General features: G+C 43.4%; 2 protein-coding genes across 5 annotated transcripts in view; one reads left to right on the top strand and one right to left on the bottom strand.

Moving 5' to 3' along the window:
• The window catches only part of LOC139819370 (uncharacterized), a 368,184-nt gene that overhangs the window by 32,888 nt on the left and 315,329 nt on the right, over nucleotides 1-19,967 (bottom strand). The gene's annotated exons all lie outside the window — the stretch shown is intronic.
• Nucleotides 1-19,967, top strand: part of LOC139819361 (synaptogenesis protein syg-1) — a 269,748-nt gene that overhangs the window by 5,643 nt on the left and 244,138 nt on the right. The gene's annotated exons all lie outside the window — the stretch shown is intronic.

Raw genomic sequence — 19,967 nt, 5'->3', positions numbered from 1 at the left:
ATTCTTCCTGAAAGGGACTCTTTTCGCTAACTTAATAACGATCGAATCGAACAAAATACTTTACGTGACAATCAAAGTGGCAGGTTGGTGAGGTTGGGAAGTAAAGTTAGCGGGTGGGTGGTGAAAATGAAGGATACGGAATTAGTTTAATTGTTTGGCGCTACTTATCTGACGTATAAAAATGTTGTGAGTAAGCTGTGCCAGCACGTAGCGTTTCGCAAAAAGTTTGGTCCTAGTAATATTGCATTACGGTATAATGCGGCCACAAAAGCGGCACCCATTTGCTTTTGTCAAACTTTTTATGTACACATAGGTCTTCTGGCACGAAGTAGAATTCAGGATCCGCGCGGGCGGAGGATAACGCGAATTTTAATTACACGGTTTTCCGTCATACGAGCGGCTATATAAATACCCGTGTACTCTGTACTCGCGAAAGTTTTCAAACGGTCACTCTTTCCGCACGATATGCTGCTGCAAACCTTTTAACAGTTTTAATATAAAATTGAACGTTCAGATTTTGTACAAATCTGTCATTAAATATATCTTCTCATAACGATGCCGATACATGCGCACTTAATATTTCACGCAAATTTCTCTTAAAAATTTCCTTCACGCAAATTTAAGGTCTCCCACGTCCTAGACATGATAATACCGAGATTCTCCGTATTACGACGTACGAGCTTATCGTTGCGGGATAAATCACATTTGTCGCCGGTATAGAATCTTGCACGGCGCAACTTTTCATCCCTGTCGGATATTTCGTTCGCGAGTGAAATTTGTTTAACACACCATTCAAGTCTATTTCCCTAACAATAGCGCACGTGCCGACATTCACGTGTAACGCCGTGGTTTCACGCGTATCTGCTGACGTCTACCCATTGTCGTGGGCGGCCATTAATCATCGTCGCACGAGGACGCTTCCTAAAAGCAACAACAATATTATTTTACCAGAGTGTCGTGCGATTTTCCCGAGCGCGTTTTTTATTTTAAACTAACCAAGTTTTTTTACAGTCACGAGCATTACGTGCAATATTGCGCGAAGGTATTTCTCGTCGTTTCTTTCCCTTTTTCCCTCGCGCGACTCTTCTCTTTAATTGCCCGCTTTTGAAGCGAGAGGATGCGGAAACGGTGACGGAAATAAGAGAGGCAAACGGCGGGGTTTACGATGCACTTAGCCTGTGGTCGTTTATTCAGTACGAATTTCTTTTTTACGATGTTGTATTTTTTTTTTAATCTATCGAATCGGGTAAAACTTTTCCCGGCTTGGAACACGCCGATGAAAATTTTATGATTCCGAATAGTGGGTCCACAGCCAATTATCTCATTACATTCCCTTTTAAAAGCGCCGAATTTATCATCGGCCATAGATAATATACATGTGTGAACTACATGATGACTAGAAATAACACTCGTATATTTTCACAGTGCACAGTGGTCGAACGAACAGTTATATAAGTGATTAGCACTCGTTACATTTCTCACGGATTACACACGAATAATAAACACCGAGTATACCTATCGTTTTCCATCTCTTCTCATTATTATCGACTTTCGCAAACCACATTCGGGATATATGACAAATCAGTTACCAATTATATACCTTCCCAATTTGTAACTCTCTGTTATGTAGAGGTAGATTCAAGATAGTAGTTTACGAATCCTATATTCTGTAATTAATTTCTGTAACAAGTAATTAAAAAATAGTGAATGCTTATGATTTGCAAATTATCAGTGTCTCGACACCAGCCGCTTTCTTCTTGGTTTGGCCTTTAGAGTGTCTGTTATTAAAATACTCATATATATCTATATTTATATATATATATACATATGTATATATACATATCGGTGGCTACACCTTGTTATATAGCGCAACACAAAGCATGGAGATTATCGGTGGCATTTACAAGTTGGTGCTTTCACCAAATTGATTTTCCGAGGTTTCGTTCGCTGTTTGCACGTTTAATTATGCGCGCCATTATTCCTGCGCTGCAAATAATGTAGCCCAACGCTCATTAACTTTTTACGATACCAATTTTTGGTCGAAAATAACTTTAGCGTAATGCCCATCAATTTCTGGCGGGCGTACTATTGCCGTGTTTCCTTTTACGGCTAAATCTACGGCTTTTAATGGATAATACCAGCAAAATAGCTTATTACTCGTCGTAATTTCAGCGGCAGCCTACCACTCTCGGTCTATCTAGTTCAGTAATCACTCTGCAGCGTTGAGTATTTACAATTCGACCCTGTTTATTTCACGCGAAGAGTAATGATTTTTAAATTGTCTAAACTAGGCTAATTGTAAGAAGATAATAGAATCAACTTCGCAGCAGGAAAAATTGATTCTACTTGATATTGACAGATCCACGGTTTAGTTGCGCCTATTTCTGACCCTATGGTTAATTCTAGCTCACACTCGCATGGGAATCTATCTTTGCGATTTCCCTCGTGCTCTTTTCTCTTTTTTTTTTCTCTTCTTCGACGAGGGTGGCGGGAGGCACCCCGAGTCGCCACTCGTCGGAGTAGCAGGGTCCCTTTGCGTTAATCGAATTCAAGTCGCACGCGCGCGGGCGGCTTGCGGACCTGGCGTGCGCGTGTACGTGCGTGCGTGTACGCCCGCGTGCGTGCCGCACGATCATTGAGGCGTGGTCGGCGAATTACGTGTCCCCGACATATGTCCCCCTGGGTAGTCCGTCTCCCCTCTCTGCTTATTCCTCTCGCGCACCCCCAGCGGATCTTCCGGCCACCATACGGTCACGTATGCTACTCCGGCAGGGTTTCTCGGCCGAGCAGGTTGCCGGCGTGCGCGTGTCCGGTCAGGGTTTTTTTTTTGCGACCGGGGACACGCGACATCCCGTTTCTTTCGTGAGTACGGCGGATTACGGCGCAAGGTATCGTATCCGCTGTTCGTCTCTCTTTCTTTCGCCGTCCGAAGACTTTGCCAGTGAAATGACTCGGCGGAAATGCGGTTAGACGTATTGAACCAGTGTAATAAACGGAGTAAACAGAATACTTTGAAGATTCAGTCGTCTTATTATTTAGAAATTCCTGTGTTATTTCCAGTAGCTTCGTAGAAGGTTTTACAAAGTAATCTTTAGTAATACAGTTTTATTTTACATTGTTTTTTGAGGAAATAGTTTGACATTAACTCTTTCTGAGAACACATTTTGACATTTATCCAATGCAGCTCAAAAAATTCAAAGATAGCACCTTTCTCACGAAATTTGCGCACGTAAACTATATTGAATGAGAGATGGGAGGGTGGGGCACCATGTACAATCCATCGTTTCACAGGTATGATTTAGGAATAGTCAAGATCGCTGGTCGGCGAACGGGTAATTCGTTAAAAGTCAAATAACGGGCGCCTGTCGCGACGCGGATTTGATTCGCGCGCGAGAAATGGCGCACACGGGATTTCTCGCGTCCCCGTTATTTACAGAAACTCCGAAAGCCGTATCGCATTTCACGGCGCAACGACAGTGTAAAATCGCGATATATCTTTAAAGCCTCCTCCTCCTCCTCCTCCTCCTCCTCCTCCTCCCCTTGCCGCCCACCCTTCCGTGCCAGCTATTACGTTTCACGAATTGTGATGCCGTTTATAACCGACGTAACGTCTCAGATATCACGTTTCGGATTATTCGCGAGTAGCGTATCGGATGCCTTCGCGGATACAGATATGTCGGAAGTCAAAATTCACAGACAAATCATTATTGCTCGCGACATCTCTCGCAGGTGTGTCGATAGTTAAGACTCTTGTCTGATTTATATTAGTCGGCGACTAGTAGGGCTCGACGCGCCAAATGCCATTTCATAAGGACCGAAGTTAGGTGAACTTTAGTAAACATTAAACTTATTAAGCGGTTCCGCGAGAGGCGCTCGCCGATTGCCATTTTCCACATTAATTATTTGAATCCTGTTGCATAAGTATCCAATATATTATGCGGACTAAAGAAACTAATGAGTTTTAGACGAGCGGCCATTATGCGATTATGCGACTTTTCCTCACGTTATACGAGCGATAATGAGGCGCGCGCGAGGAAAGCACGAGACTTAGACAAATAGTTGCGACGGGACGGAAGGGGTAAGAGGGCGAGTCCCGAGGGTGGATCAATTCTACACGTAGATTAGACCCGACGATGGTAACGATAACAATAATTTGTTCCGTCGCTTTACGCGAATAATGCTCGCCTTGAGTAATTGGATCGCCACGAGCGGCCGATGCCGGCGAGCGTCACGCTCGCGTAACAAATTATTTTCTTCTCGATATCGAATAAACGAAATATCGTTCCGCGCCCTTATGTCTCCCTGCGAGTGCATATTCGTTGGCGCGAATTTTTTTTTTTTTTACACAATTTGCGACAAATTATCGCTTAAACGTGAGTATAACGACGCTTTCTGCGCTGCAATCAGGATAGACCGACGCAAATTATTCTCGACGAATTCCACCGAGGTTCGTGGCATCAGATGAGAGTTACCGGGTTCGTGAGACGAATCGCGCGCAAACGAGGGCGAAAAGCCAGGGCAAGGATAGACCACCTTCCCTCTCGCACCGGATGATAGCGCGGAAATAGGGATGAGATGGGCGTTGCCCGTACCGTCGCGAACTACGCGCGCAACACGGTCTGCCTTATTAAAGCTCTCAGATACCCGGAGTAAGTTTCATGTTCAAAGAGCTCGGTTGCACGGGATGCGCTGGTCTTTGGCGCGCTCCTCGTGCAGACGCGACATTCGAGTCGCGGGAAGGGCCGTTTGCGCGCGTCGCAGCGTTCCAATTTATGTATATAGCATCTGCGCCTACGTTCCTCCCTTTTTTCACATTTGTCTTTTTATCTTACCTTCTTAGTAGCATATTTTCGCTTGGCAAGAAGCTGATGAATTTTCACGAAGTAATATAACGTATCGTGAAACTTTATAACTAATATGTATAACCCCCTTGCAAAGAGAGAGAGAGAGAAAGAGAGAGGTCGTTTCGATCTCGGGCAACGTTTGCAATGTACAGGCAACTGATCCTCCTTTTTATCGGCATGCGCTTATTTCGCGTGGCGTTTCGCGAACTCTGGCAAAAATAATGCGCATTTTCGACGCGTGTCGCGGATAAATATATCGATCTTCATAAAACCAATCTAGTTTAAACGTACTATTAACGTCCATCTCACGTCTGCGGAACAAAATGGTTAATTTCAACGATGAATAAAATAATACGTGCGTGTTTATGACGGAATTAGATATATCATAAATCTCGTGCGCATGGCACGGCGAAAATTATTTCGTCAACGACGGCGGCGGCGGTGGCAGTGGCAGCGGCGGGGGCGACGGCGGCAATTATAACGCGGTGTTGGCCAATACAACGGCGCACAACCCCATTGTGGTTTGCAGGGTTAATTGTATCGATTCGATACAGCTCCGCGTGCACCATGAATTTCCTCCGCGCCGTACGGCGGCCCGGGGTTATCGCCGATTACCGGGATAACTTTCGAATCGTACGGTAATGATTTGTGATCGACAGCGAATTTGCATACGCGTGCGGGCGCAAACTACCGGGCCCCGGGAAGGCTTGTACGGTCGGAGGAACCGCGAGCGCGCGCGCGCGGGCAACGTGTTCCCGCCACGACTAAACTAATCGAGGAGAGAATTGTACACGTATGCGCGTTACTGGCACCGCCGGCAGTCACGTATACCTCGGTTCGTATGTGCCGTTCCAGTTTTCCGCAGTTTAAAGCCCTTCCGTGGCACCGATCAACAGCGATAAAGTACACGTATTAACGCCGTTCCACTCGCGATCGTTATACGAAGAAAATCGCCCCGATACCGATCGCGTACGATACTTTATACGGACCCGATACGACTAAAAGCCGCCTGCGCGCACCGTCGCGACGCGCCGACGCCGCGACGGAAAGACGTCGCGAATGAACGGGAGCGAGAGCGGATAGCGCGCTCGGGATATTTTTCATAATTATATCAGAATATCGCGCGAGATACGGAATCACAATCACATATACGATTATCGGAATCCTACTCTCTCGACATTCGTATTAAAGAGGTATTGTGAGATTGCTGGGTGATGTAAAAATTGTAGAACAGAATATAAGCCGGATTTGCAAAGACTTGTATCCCTTACAAATAGCAGTCGCGTAACATTTATTCCTGCGATTAAATACAAGGCGTGTTTACGGACATATATTTAATTGGAAACTCATATTTGATTCAGTAAAAATTTAATATCCGCTACGAGCAAGGTAATCGTATTACATAAACATATGCACGGGCATAGCTAAATTTTCCCATTGTTTACGTAAACTATTCGATATTACCGCGTATTACGCGAATTGTAAACGAGAATGTTATAATGGAGTTATTGGATCAATTACAAGGATAATTTTCGCATAATTCGGACAAGCATATTTCGGACATGTATCGTTTAATTCATTTCGAAAGCGTTGATCTTTAAAAGCTGCGGAGAGAGCGGCGTCATCGAGCATTTATTTCAGAAACGTAAAGCTTTTTCGATAATTAATATGTCTACGTCGAGAAAAAATGCTTTTTTGCTAAAGTTCCTAGATGTGTGCGTGTTTTATTGCGACTGAATTTTCTCTTTCTCTTTGAAACACCTTTTGCCTCCAGATGTAAAATTTTTAAATTTAATCGCGAGTTTGGTTAAGGACTCCGCGATGCGGAGGCTCGACCGTGACATTCCGAGCGGTACACGTCGCGGAGCTGGAAAAATTATGTTAAATGAGAAAATGCCAACCGTTTTATTACGTGAGCTCGGCAAGCCCGGTTGTTGCACTATTTTCCCATGCACCTTCATCGTTGCGTTTCCTCGTGTTTTACGAGCCATATACCGTGCGTTACAGGGCGCTCGATCACGCTTCTGCGACTTACGCTTATGGCATTAACCTGAATGGAGAACGGAAAGAAGAAAACAAATTGATAGGTCACGCGACATGCAGTATATGCGTATTATTTTTAGCATGTGGGATGTAGCGCGCTAATATAATACATGGCTACTTATCGTTCAGAACTATTTTATCATCGAATAAAATTAATTTTAAAACGACGACGTAAAAATAGTTTCCAACGCAAGATCCAAGATCGTCAGATTGAGAAACGCTTTTTGTACACAGATCGAAAGCACCGCCGTATTTATGCGGGGTGAAAACATAAAACTGGCAACTAGCTACGCGAAGAGAAGTTGAAAAGGCCAAGACGGGGGAAACGAGTAATGGAATACGCGAGGGAGAATGTAAGGTCTGACTTTTCTTACGCTGGCGCGGAAAGCAAACCGCCGTATCAGAGCGAATTTGAATCGTCGTATTGCAAGTCCTCGTTCTTTGTCTTATTACTCTTCCTGCTCGGTTCTTTTCGTCGCGCCGCTTCCTTTCGCCTACTTAACGGGGATCGCCTCCACCTCGCGTCCCCGAGCTCGTCGGTGACGACTTCCGTCTACACGGCCATCTCTCCCCATCTCTCTCTTTCTTTTACCGCGAGAAGAGAGCTTGCGCTTGCGCTAAAGCCCGACAACTTTTCGTTTCAGCATTGCAAATTGTTTGGCACGAGCCCGCCGACGACGGTAGCTACTTAGGTAGCTGGAAGCATCCACACGTTAGAGTTGGGTGTAGCGACATTTGTGGCGTCGCATTTCAATTTACCTCTTTCTCTGTAACCGCCGTCGCGGCGGTCGATGTGGGTCGACGGGGCGGGGGTCTTACAGTCGGCGCCGCTGTACTTTTATCCCTTGTCGCGATTCAAATTGTTACGCGTCGCTCTTCATGTATTTTTCATATACGCTTTGATTTGTTACTCCGATGTCATTAGAATTTCGTGAACTGCAGCAGTTGCTACAGAATTGTCTCGGTTAGCAATTAGCGAGGACATCAAGGTCTAATGATCGACATTTCAATATAGCTGTTGTTTGTGAAACATGATAAATTGTTTTAACTTTTGCTTTTTAATAACACATATTTCATAACTGAATTCGAGGTTACGCATAGATTCTTGTCAAGCAAGTTGATGTTTTAGTTGATGAAGAATTCAATAATTTCAAAGTCTAATTCGTAGTAAGCCGAAAACGCAAATAACAAATCACAATTTTTGAGCCGCGAGCTGAAAAATCACCCGCAGTCGCATCGTCGATCGCGTTTGAATTAATCTTACTAAACTTAGTTATCATTCGTGAATCACTCATTGTCAGAGAAGAGCTTGATTCTTGAGCAAGAGCGTTCGCGACGGTCCGGCGCACGTCTCGCCACGAAATCGCGGCACAGTTTATTAGGTAACTTTTAATTAACGAGACCCAATAGTTGTGAGAGCTTCCCGAGAGGGAACGAACGGATGGACGTGCCCGGCAAAAACCCGGCGTTGGCCCTCCGGCCGGGGCGTGCGTGGGACGGGTTTCACTATTAATCAGACGTCTTTCCAACTACCCTCGACCGACGTTTACACGGTCCTCTCGTGAGTTACGAACAATTTTAATCGATGGAGTTGAGCTTAATTTTTGGTCCAATTAGCCCGCGTGACCGATCTTCTCGGTTAGGTAACAACGGAGGGGGACGGAGCCAATAAAACACAACGGCCGGTTTAATTACTTCTCTACATTACACTTGTCAGCCGTCGATAGTTGTAACGCTCGGCGCTACGAAATTTCACGTCGAAACGTTATGGCGATACGCGCATTACGCGAATTTAACGTAACGTATTAGATAACATTATTGGTGGGAACGTTGTTGGGGGAATGACGTGCGGAATTATGATGAAATTATTGACAGATTCCTCCCCCGCGCGCGCGCGTTCTATGCGTTTTCCCTCTGTTATAACGCAGATTAGATCGAATATTACTAAGTTAGTTATGACGGCGCTCGCTCAAAATATGAAGCCGGACATTTCGCATGCCAAATTGTGACGGACGCGTTTGCCTTTACGCGGCCGCGTTTGGCCGCGCATCGGCGCGAGCGAGAGAGTTTTCGGCGAGAGAAGTGAAAACTGTCCCCCGTCGGCCCCGGTTCTCTATCATACATATTTAACTACGTCGGACAGTACGGCGAATCCTTCACCGGTTTTTTCTTTTTTTATTTTTTCCGTTTTTTTTTTCGTTTTTTTCCCGTCCGCTTTCTATCTGCTGTCGCTGCGCTGTCGGGTCTCGCGCGGCGGCGACAGCGGTGGCGGCGGCGGCAGAATATCGGTAGCTTCGTATACGCCAGTTCGGTCGGGGTTCATAATTTAGCGGCACGCCGATCGGCCGGCAGAGCCCCGATAAGATCGTCCCCGTCGACGAAAGGTCGAAATTTATTCCCGCGGGGATGAAATTTCGCGGCGTAACGAACTCTGTCGCTTTATCGGGACGAAGATGACGATAAATCGCGCGACGCGGACCTCTCCCCCGCGATCGATGGCCCCTCCCCCTTCCCTTCACCCCCCTCCCGATGCGACGCGACAACGTCCGCTCCGACATGCCGATTCCTGCCACTGTCGAAATGGAAGGGCATCTCCGCTCGAGAGATAACGGGTTTTCGTTACGCCTGATTTCGCGTGAAATACTGAAACGCGCGACGGATAATGAATTAATAGAAAATGACGAGGAGAATCCCTTTCCTAAAGTGAGAGGTGCGTGTCCCTCAGATATATGATTCGCAAAGATTAATTCATTTCTCCCTCTCGCACACACGGCACCTCTTGAATTTAATACCGCGTGTATTCAGTATGTGAGGCTTTCCAGCGCAAAATAGGAATTACCGCGGATTAATTAATCAACATGAATTATTACCGATCAGTCAGCGCGCGCACGTGTATGTATATACACATTTGATAAGTACGCTATTTAAAAGATCTCGAGTCGTGCTTTAAATATGTAATCCAATATTGGTAATTATATACATATACCGGTTTACTTAATCATTTTATTTATTTAAATTTAAAGATATTTTTGACTTTCTACAACAATATTGCGTATTGTCTAATTGTTCTAATAAAGTACGAGCTTTTCTAAACGTTAAGGTTACTTTTGTTCTACGTATGCGTGAAAAGGATCAGAGAATATGTCTTAAACTTCTTTTTCAGAATATTCGATAAGGAGGAAGTGTGATGCCTCAAAGGTGCTTCATGCAAGACTAACAATAAGATAAATAAGCATTGTTAGCTTAGAGGTACTAGCTATGTCGCCCACGCGTTTGTATGGCCTTTAAATAAGCATCGCGAGTGTCCTGCCTATTTGGAGAATCAATCATTCGACATTTCAACGCGCATCATCATTTACGATCGTGAGAAACGCATGAAAGGTGCATCCAATTAAGGATAGTGCGCGGCTCCGCGAAGATTTTCTCTACGTCGGATCGGGGTAATCGCTCCTCGGAGACTCGGCTCGCGATATTTCCCAAGGATACGCGATTTCGTTTCAGCCGATCACCGACACTTGAGAAATTCGATTCACGGACCACCGGCTTGGAGGCGGCTTGGATTACGATCGGATAACGCGTTCTCGGTCTCGTAGCATTGTCACGTTAGCAATACACCTACGGCGCAGGTGCCTCGTAATTTGGTAATCAACCGTATCGCGGTACACATGCCACCTACGAAGCCAGGCTAGGCTCATTTCAATGTATCTTACGAAACGTCCGTTACCTGACCTTTGATCAATCGATTACGCCCGACGTTTCGTTTAGCAGATGAGGCGGTGTAATTGCATGAAAATGCAGGTTGCACGCTGCACAAGCAAGCACTCATGATGAATGAGGTAGGCAATCGTATAGTTACGAGTGATAGAAACGTGTGGTTTTATCGATAGGACGTGCCTGTGGATCGAAAAACTTATCTTTATTGATTTCTTATTTATCCATTATAGAGACCGTCTTACTCGCTGCATGTTTAAAAATTATCCTTGTCGCAATATCGATTTCTTTATCATCGCTCAGTCATTATGTTTACTCGTCGTGCGAGAGATGATATTTAACAGGATGACAATCGAATTTCAGCAATTGTCAGCGTGTATATTCCGCTTTGAACAATAACGTGATTAGTACAGCAAATATTAATACAGCGAGCAATGGAATTCGACGTGGTATTACGAGAAGGGGATTTAGTTTTATGTATAGCTCCGATATATATATATATATATATATATATATATATATTAATAAATATATACTAGGAATTATATATATATATATGTTTTACGAAAATTGATTTAGACCGCACCGTATAACTCTCCTGGCGTATTTATTTATTTACTCGTTTCTGGATACAAGTCACGTAGGGCTCCTTACATTCGCTCGAACTTTCGCCTCGAATCTCGCAGTAAAGTTCCGACTTCTTTTCCGTCATTGCTGCTCGGCGCATTATAAAGGTTTCGGGGAATAAACGGCATTGAGTTTCTCGTCGAGGTAGCGAGTTCTCTTATTTTTTCCCCTTCCCGATCTACTTATGCATCGCATTGCATCGCGTCGACGTTGCAGGAACTACGCCGGCGGTTCACGGGGCAGTCTTCGCCCGTGGCCCCTTATTCGCGATACGGAGGGAAGCTGGCGAAAGTCGAAGTACTCCCACGTTAATTAAAGAACGTTAAAAGCAGCGGAGCGCGCGATATGCCGTGGGCGTACCAAGTTTCTTCGACAGTCGGCGGCACCGAGTAAAATCTATCGTGCGCGACAGGCAGCGCAGCGCCAGTTTCAAGTATACGTCTAATTAAATTTCTGGCAGGCGTACGGGCATGACGTGTGTCTGTATTATACTTACCGTACTATCGTAGACGTATATGTGCGCTCGGTGTACTATACACGAGCGCATAACGTGTGCACGCGACGAAACATTTGCCGACTATCGTCGTTTCCGTTGACGTGCTCATCGCTGTCGTCGCCGTCAACAGTGTTGCGAGGAGGCGTTTGTACGAGCACAAATATAACTGAATAAATTTTAAAGAGCAAGGACGACACGAACTCGGAGTCTCTTGGCGGTCTTTCGACGTCACGTTTCGCGCATTTCTTGTTTCTGTTCTTAAAAAGATAATAATAATAAAAATAAAAATAAAAACGAGAAAATATCTCAAATATCAGTATTTGAATATTTCAAATATTTAAATTTTAAATTCCTCTTTACGTCGCCCTTCACCGAACTAACCGCGAACATCCACGTGAATTGCGCATACGCTAAAACACATCCCCGTCTCAAACCGGGCGAACTACGAGAAGTATCACGATGACCGGGGGCTCGTTGGAATTTCCACGATAAATTATATTAATCATTTTATACAATAGATTGACGGCCAGCCGACGCATCCATTTGCCTTCGGAATCGCGAACGTAACAATGTCCTAGCAACAGAGATAAATCAATCTATCGGATGTGGCGCGATCAACGTCAGTTTACTGCCGATGACACATTGAAATGTCTCGTCAGGCTTAGCTCACAGCCGTACTCATTTAGCAGATTAAACGTCACTCCGTCGCATTTCATTTATTCTGCCCGCGTATTCAAGATTTAATTCTCGATCCGCGTCCGCGCCAGTTCTGTAGCTGCCCGGGTTTGACTCCCTAAGAACATCTTCCGTGAATTACCTGCCTGCGAAACTTTGCCGATTTGTTTCTAATGCGAAGTGGGTCGGAGCGCAAAGTTCGGCACTCGGAATGATTTTTGCGTCGTCGTATCGAGCGAGCTTGCGAAACTCCGCGAGGTTGAATTTTGGACACGTTTCGTTCAAATGTACGATTGCCAGTGTCGCCCGCCACGATCTAAATCGAATCCTTACCTACGCGAGGAGTTGTCGTGTAGCGAGCTGGAAATTCAACATCCGACGGAGGCTTCCCTGGTCTCTCGGCGTTGTCGTTATTCCCAAGGCCGGAGCCTGTTTGGGGATCCAAGAAATCGGTCGTATCGACAGCTCCTGGCTTAACGAACGTCAAGTACGTTAGTTCCGCGATACGCTTTGGGATCCTAAGTGAATGATACGTACGGAAAACATATATATATATATATGTATCCAATCCGCGGCCCTCGTTCTCTTTCCTGATGCGTTACTTTCATCAATAAAAGTCTGCTGAGAAATCCACCTTGATGCCAGATCGACCAGATCGCATTGACCCGGAACCGAAGATTCCGAAGCTTTAAGGGGCGTATCCAGCACGGCCTCGGGGCGAGTACGGACCGTAAAAGAGTATTGCGGTTTGGTTCCCGGCGGCATCTATTATCGTCGTCATCGTCGGAGACAATGAGTATCGGATAAGCATTATCACGTATCGCGTTCGGAAACACATAGTAATTTCGAAATTACGAATTTATTATTCCGGAATATAGTCGTTCGAATTCGTAAATACGAGAGGCACAAACGAAGCGGATAAAGAGTTTGAATCCCGTTTATAAACATTATACAAATAAAATAAGACAAAAATCTCTTTCTATAAATTGAAAACGTTCGGTTTGAATTCGATAGTTGAAGGTTTTTTGGTTGAATTTTAAGGTGATTGAGTATGCAGTGGTGTAATTTCGCAAATTCGACTCGAAATCGAATGTCATTTTATTGCTCGGAATTTCTATATGCTGCGCACTCGAAATTGTTCACTTGCATATATCGGCGTATACGCGATATGTGTGATTGGTAAATAACTGGGTCTACTTGAAACTCAAATTTCTACCGATTCGAATTTTTGCAAGCCAGATGGTAAACGTATACCACATTTGTGCTAGCGTATTTTAAAATTGTACAGAGCCGGCAGCAATTGCGCAGTTTTATTTTAACGTTTTATTTTAACGAAGAGCATTTCATATATATGCTTTGATCATCCGATCGCCACAATAAAAATGTACAATACGGACGCGGATTAAAAATCGCTCGTTGGTCTACATCGCTCTAAGAATCCGTTTGAAATATATTTTTTTGCTCTTTGATATGCGGTATTGTTTTATTTTTTCCACCCGAATGTCGCAATGTATAAATAGAGACATTTCTGTTTTTCCCCATCGACCCGTTTCGCAGGAATATCGAGAATTTCTATGTTTTTTTGTATAGCTTATCTCGACCCGTAAAAAAATTTTTTTTTAAATAAGAGTTTTATTTAGTTTTATTTATATAACGTTACATTATACTTTGTTAATTATTACGTTACGATGCAAACAAATGGAATACCGTTAAAGAGAGTACATACACGTAGCTGAGCAACTTTTATATAGAACTTTTATTTTTAGCGCTTATACATAGCCTTTCTTACAAGACTTCCATTCTGTTCTATCGTTAATGAGTGAGGCGGCACGTTTGATTAATTTCCGCCAATTAGTAACGTGTGTTTCTAAATGTCGGGCTGCTCTTTATTAGGGCCGGCCCGAGAGAGAGACAGTGCTGTTTTTTTCTCTTAGATCTGTGGTTTTTATGCTCCGCGTCCCTTTCAACACCTTGCGTGTTCCGTGCACCTGACCTCCCCTTTAATCTCGTTCATCGATAGTGTCTTCGACCTTCAGTGATGCTGCGAGCCGTCGCCGGTTTGTTCCTGAAACGCCGCAGGCGTGTGGATGGCTTCTTGTGTAGTGCATGCAGCGCAATCGATAATCATACGATCTAGCGAGGGATAATTATCCAGTGTGCAGAGGGAAGAGAAAGAGAGAGAAAGAGACAGGGACACAGTCTCCTCTCGCGCGACTTTGTTGTCACCTCTAGTGAGTTAAAGCGGATAACGCGCAACGTGATATTGCTCGCATAGTTTTAAAGACGAAAGACTCTCATCTCATTATATTCACGTTAACGAGCAACGATATTTGATACTCGGAACGCGCTGGACAAGTATCGCATTCTTGGAATGGTGAATTGCTACGGTAGGAACGCGCGTGATTGTAATTGCGCGGGAAGGGTTAACACACACGAAGGCCCTCGAACTAGTCGAACCTGTTTTTATTCATTTCTCTCTAGGGATGACACGGCTAAGGACTAGTTTGTGCGTCCGTGATGGTAGGAAACGAGTAGCCGAGTACGCGGCGCTGAATCAATGTCTTTTATATAAGGAACGTGCCGCGTCGCCTGTAACAAGCTACCGGTCGATCGAAAGATCCAAGACGTATGATAGAAATACTGCATTTATTACACGTATTATGAAGAAGTACTGCATTTATTACACGATTGAATAGCGGGGAAACTACATTTCCTGTTTTAATGTATCGAAACGACCGGTTTCGATCGGGTATATTACGATCCGTACGATAATTTGCCGGTAAATTATTTCCTATCATTACGTTGCGTTACTATCTTCCTTTTCTGTACTGCTCGTGCCTTTGAAAATGTTAGTTCGAAACCCTTTAAATGATTTAGTCAGTATATGTGTGTATACGAGCTATTATACAATTAAACCTCCCTACTTTAGTCTACAGACGGTACACAATAGTTTGTATTACGTTGAACAACATCCGTTAATTAACGTTTGATTGTGATAATGCGGCTCGCGGTGTTTGCTTCATAAACGATACCTATGGAATAAGCTCCATTATTTGCCATTTAAGCTACCCATCGCTTTAAATGTAGTTAATTAATATTGTTCAATAACCATTTTTTTGTAGCTGGAAGTGGCAGCGTGTTTTTCAGCAAAATACAAATACTTACAAAGATATTTCCTTGTTTAAAATAAATTAAATAACTACACGTAACAATATTTTCTTTCAAAATGTAAAGTGAACAACTTATTAGTAAAATGATAGTTTTATTTCATTCAATATCTTATCTTAATCAGTAATTTCTAACATTGAAGGCAACTTATAAATTATTTATTTCTTTATTATAAATAAAATTAATTATTTTATAACATTATGTTATTTTAGAAGAGTCAGAGTAGATATTTTATCAACGAGATAAATATGCGATATTTAAGATGTCTGTGAATTTAATTTGATTTACAACTTGCTTATCGATTTTTGTTGAATTAAATGATGATAAAATATTGAATTTGAACATTAAAATCTAATGATAAAACCAATATAGAAATGCATTTTGTTAGTTACTGATTTTTATAAAAATTTTTGTACTATTTTTCATAACAAGCAAATTTAGTAATAAAACATTTTATTTGCAGAAAGTATATTTTGACCAATAAAATAATATTATTTAAGTTCTGTATGGGTATGTTTTTCATAAAAATGATATAAAAATAAATTGCGTAGTTACACGAAAATTTTCAATTTTTTATTTTTTTAAATATTTATCATTGGTCTCTCATATTCGATGTTAATCGGATTTAATTCCAAATCGAGTTTAATTCCACATTATTGCTGCTAGATTAATTACAGAAAGATTTTCTGCCGTTCGTTCGCGCTCGGAATGAATCGAATGAATCTTATATACGATGTGACATTCTTTCGAGAGGAAGAAAGACCAATAGATACTTTATCAGCAAGACGACAAGTACCGGGCGTGCGGCGCACATCGGTGCGTTTCATAAATATTGTTATTGGCGTGCAGAAATCCGTGTGTCACACGCAGGAGTCATACGTTTTTCCCTTCCCGCAACAGCCACTCCTCCCGCAGAGGGAAATCCTTCTCTTCCTCTTTCACCCTTACTCGCCAGTTTCTCCAACGCCGTGCTAGTGGTGCTACCCCACCGCCGTCATCACCACCATTTCTCTCTCTCTCCTGTATATCGGGCGTCCCACTTTTCTTTCTCTCTTTCTCTCGGTCTTTCTGACCCGTTGTCCCGCTTTCGCGGCGCCTTTTCTCTTCCCCTCCCCCCACAACCGGCGCGTCATACCACCCTCCTCCAGTCTCTTGTTCCGCTCTTTTTCGCGCTGTGGAAATCGTTTGTCCCTACGGCGGACGTGTAGCCATTCGTCGAGGACGATCGAACGAAAAAGGGGGCGTAAACGGTATTTCTCGCGGACGGTACGGACATCGGCGTCAGCGGTAAATTCTGGACGACCGGACCGTGGCGAGAACTTCGCGAAGTACCGCAGCAACGCCTCTCGAGCTTCTCTTCCGGTAGTGGTCGATCGGATCATAGGATAAACCGTGCAGTTATCGGTCACCTATACCAAGTCAGGCTAGACCGTTGCACTCTGCGATTGCTATTTCGCGAGCTTACATTTTCTGGATTCTTGATAGTCGTTCGTTAACGTTAGTTCGACGTATCGCGTACATCTTGGTCCCTTTTTCTTCAATATTAATCCTATCCTCAAGATTATTAATCTATCTTCAACATTAATTCTCTACGATAATTGGCAGCAAAAATACTTTTGGACAAGTAACATTTAAAATCTTTTGTATTTTTATTACAAAGCTGATTGAACTTTGCTAGGTGTGTATTATTATTTATATATTGTAGATATATTTATATATCGCGATCGAAGATTTTATCTGATTGTTTTTCGTATGTGACAGATATCGAGATCGATGAATCTATTTCGCGCGATAAATGATGCGCGCGATCCGCTTAATCATCTAATTAATGATATTATAGTTTTGTTTAACGGGTAAACTTTATTCCAAGAAATTAATATTGCCCTGATGTATCTTGAATCATTGATAAAAAGGGTATCGGAGAATTAATCAATCTTCGTAGAAGTTATGAACTTTTCCTGCTAAAACTTCTTTTAATAAGATTCTTTCAATAAGCCGGTTTTTATGAGTAGATTGATTGGACGAGGATAGACAGTATTTCTTAAATTATAACTTCAAATTTAATTATGTCGATCTGCAACATAGGTCCACACGCACGAACATTTAAATTATTAAGTGAAAAGATTACCCAACTTGTGTTTTACGTCAATTTTATATACTTTTTATTTTCATAATTTCACCTCAGTGTTTTCTTCGAGAATAATTTTGACGCCTCAACGAAGTATCGTGCGAGAAGAATCGTTTTATGTATGAATAAGTAAAAAAGTTCGTTACTTTCCGTTACCAAGGCTCTCTATTTTACCCCTATTTTTACAAGATTCGTTATTTTCCTTTCGCTCTTGGGCGAACGATAAATTTCTTCCATTTCTTACACGATAGTCCTGTCATACGACCGATACCGCGGATATAACGCGTCATACGCGGAGACGCGCGCAAATAAACGAGCACGCGCGCGCGGGAGTATATGCGTGCGCGTGTACCCCCCCCCCCCGATACGTATATAAACCATATTTTATTCCATGTATTATATACCCATCCGTGTGTACACACGCGGATGCGCAAACATCGACCGCGAGTAAAAGCTTTCGATGCGATGTTTGTCGTCAAAGACGAGCTTTTTTCAACGAGAAGGCGACTACTCGCGTGTACGTGACGCGACAAAAGCTTCTGGATTTTTCGTGCTTTGGCCTGGCGTTTGGGAGATATTGCGGGAAAAATCGCGAACGCGGCGGATCCGTCGCCGACCGCATATTCGCGTATTCGCCTCCGAATCGTTTCGTGACTCGATCGCGGAAATTTTTCGTTTCATTAATGAGCTCGCGAAAGCAGCCCGTTTAACAGACATAAATGTTGTTTACGTTTGCGAGAGATGGGCACTGAGTGAGTGCATATACGATAAACTGTTTACCTGCGAATGAGAGTACAGAAAGATGTACTCTCGCCGTATGAACCGAACCATTGCCGGGAGCACCTCTCGAAGCTTCAACTGAAGTTTGTAAAATGTCGACGCAACGACATTTTACAAATTTATATATCAAAATGACGTGCGCCAGCGCGCGCACTCGCGGATTTGCGCGCGGCTCTTCGCTCGTGTAAATATTTGCCGAGTATTTTCCAGCGAAGGCGAGGGATGAAGATAAATTGTGCGTGACGCGTGCGCCGTGTGACGGATGCCGAGATGGATTTTTTCCTTTGATCATCCCGGGCTGTCGCGTAATTGGCGCTATCGCTCGACTCCGGCGCGCGTCTACCGGTCGCGCTGGCATTTCTTATTCATCCGGCGGAGTTTGATCCCTCGAAGCCGGGAAAGTTCGTCTGTCAATAAGCACGTAGCACGTGCATTATTCACGCGATCGACCGGTGGACGAACAAGCCCTGGTCGGTACGATCAAAAAGCGGACGTCGCCATTTAGGCATTTATATCGCGAATGTATTGCATTACCGTTTCGGAGAACCGCATCAAGTATGCGCTCTCTATGGCGACTGTTTAATTATGGTCGGAAGTCCGAGTAAATATCCTGCGAATGTGAATTCGAATGCCCCTCGGCGAATCCTGTGTGTTCGCAACGATGGTTAACTGTCGTTTCAACCCCGGCCGTTTGTTCTCGAGAGCCAGACTAGATTTAATTTCCATTCGCATGCGTTCTGCCGTTCTGCCAAATGTTAAGATTCGTTGATAAAAACGCGGCGCTAATACTTATTCATCGCGAATATTAGCGAAGTCTCGATCAGTGGCCGCAAATAAAAAAGTGTATAAGTAAATTTCTGTAAAATATCAAATCAGCTTTTCACGAAAAGTATTTTTTATTCAGTTTATTCACGATCGAAAAATCTTGATTGGAAAACTAATTTATTTATATCTATTGTCGTCAAGAAGCAAACACTTATAAATGATATAGATTTTTATTTTTCTGAAAGGATTTTGAAAGAGAACTAAATATGTTTGATTTATTAATTTTAATTTTTAAAAAACGGCACATACTAACACGCGGATGTCGTTGAGTGGATAATATAAATCGAAGTGGATAATAAATCAACGGTCATTACAAACGATTTCCTTTTAATCCGTTTATAGCGAGGGTACCAAAAACCGTCCACGCGACCCTTCAAAGTACTTGACAAACAGAGTGGGTGCACGAAAATCTGGGTTAAATGCCGAAAGAAGCGATATCGAATGTCCTTTTCCATCGCGTGCGCTTAAACGGGTCAACGTGAATATAATCTGTGATTATTCGCTGGACAATGCGCGCGCGATTCATCGACCCGGACCGGCGCAAAAATCTCATGACTGCGGCGCGCGTACGTGCGCGCTCGGACTCGTTCCGTCGCGTCGTCCACTTTGCTCGAAAAAAATCGATTCCACGCTTAACGATTCAAGGGGAAAAATTTTCCGGAAATTGGCC

The sequence above is a fragment of the Temnothorax longispinosus genome, chromosome 9 (assembly GCF_030848805.1).
Source record: "Temnothorax longispinosus isolate EJ_2023e chromosome 9, Tlon_JGU_v1, whole genome shotgun sequence".
NCBI classification, from domain to species: Eukaryota; Metazoa; Arthropoda; class Insecta; order Hymenoptera; family Formicidae; genus Temnothorax; species Temnothorax longispinosus.
The sequence above is the reverse complement of the archived record's forward strand: the minus strand, read 5'-3'. Positions and strand labels throughout refer to the sequence as shown.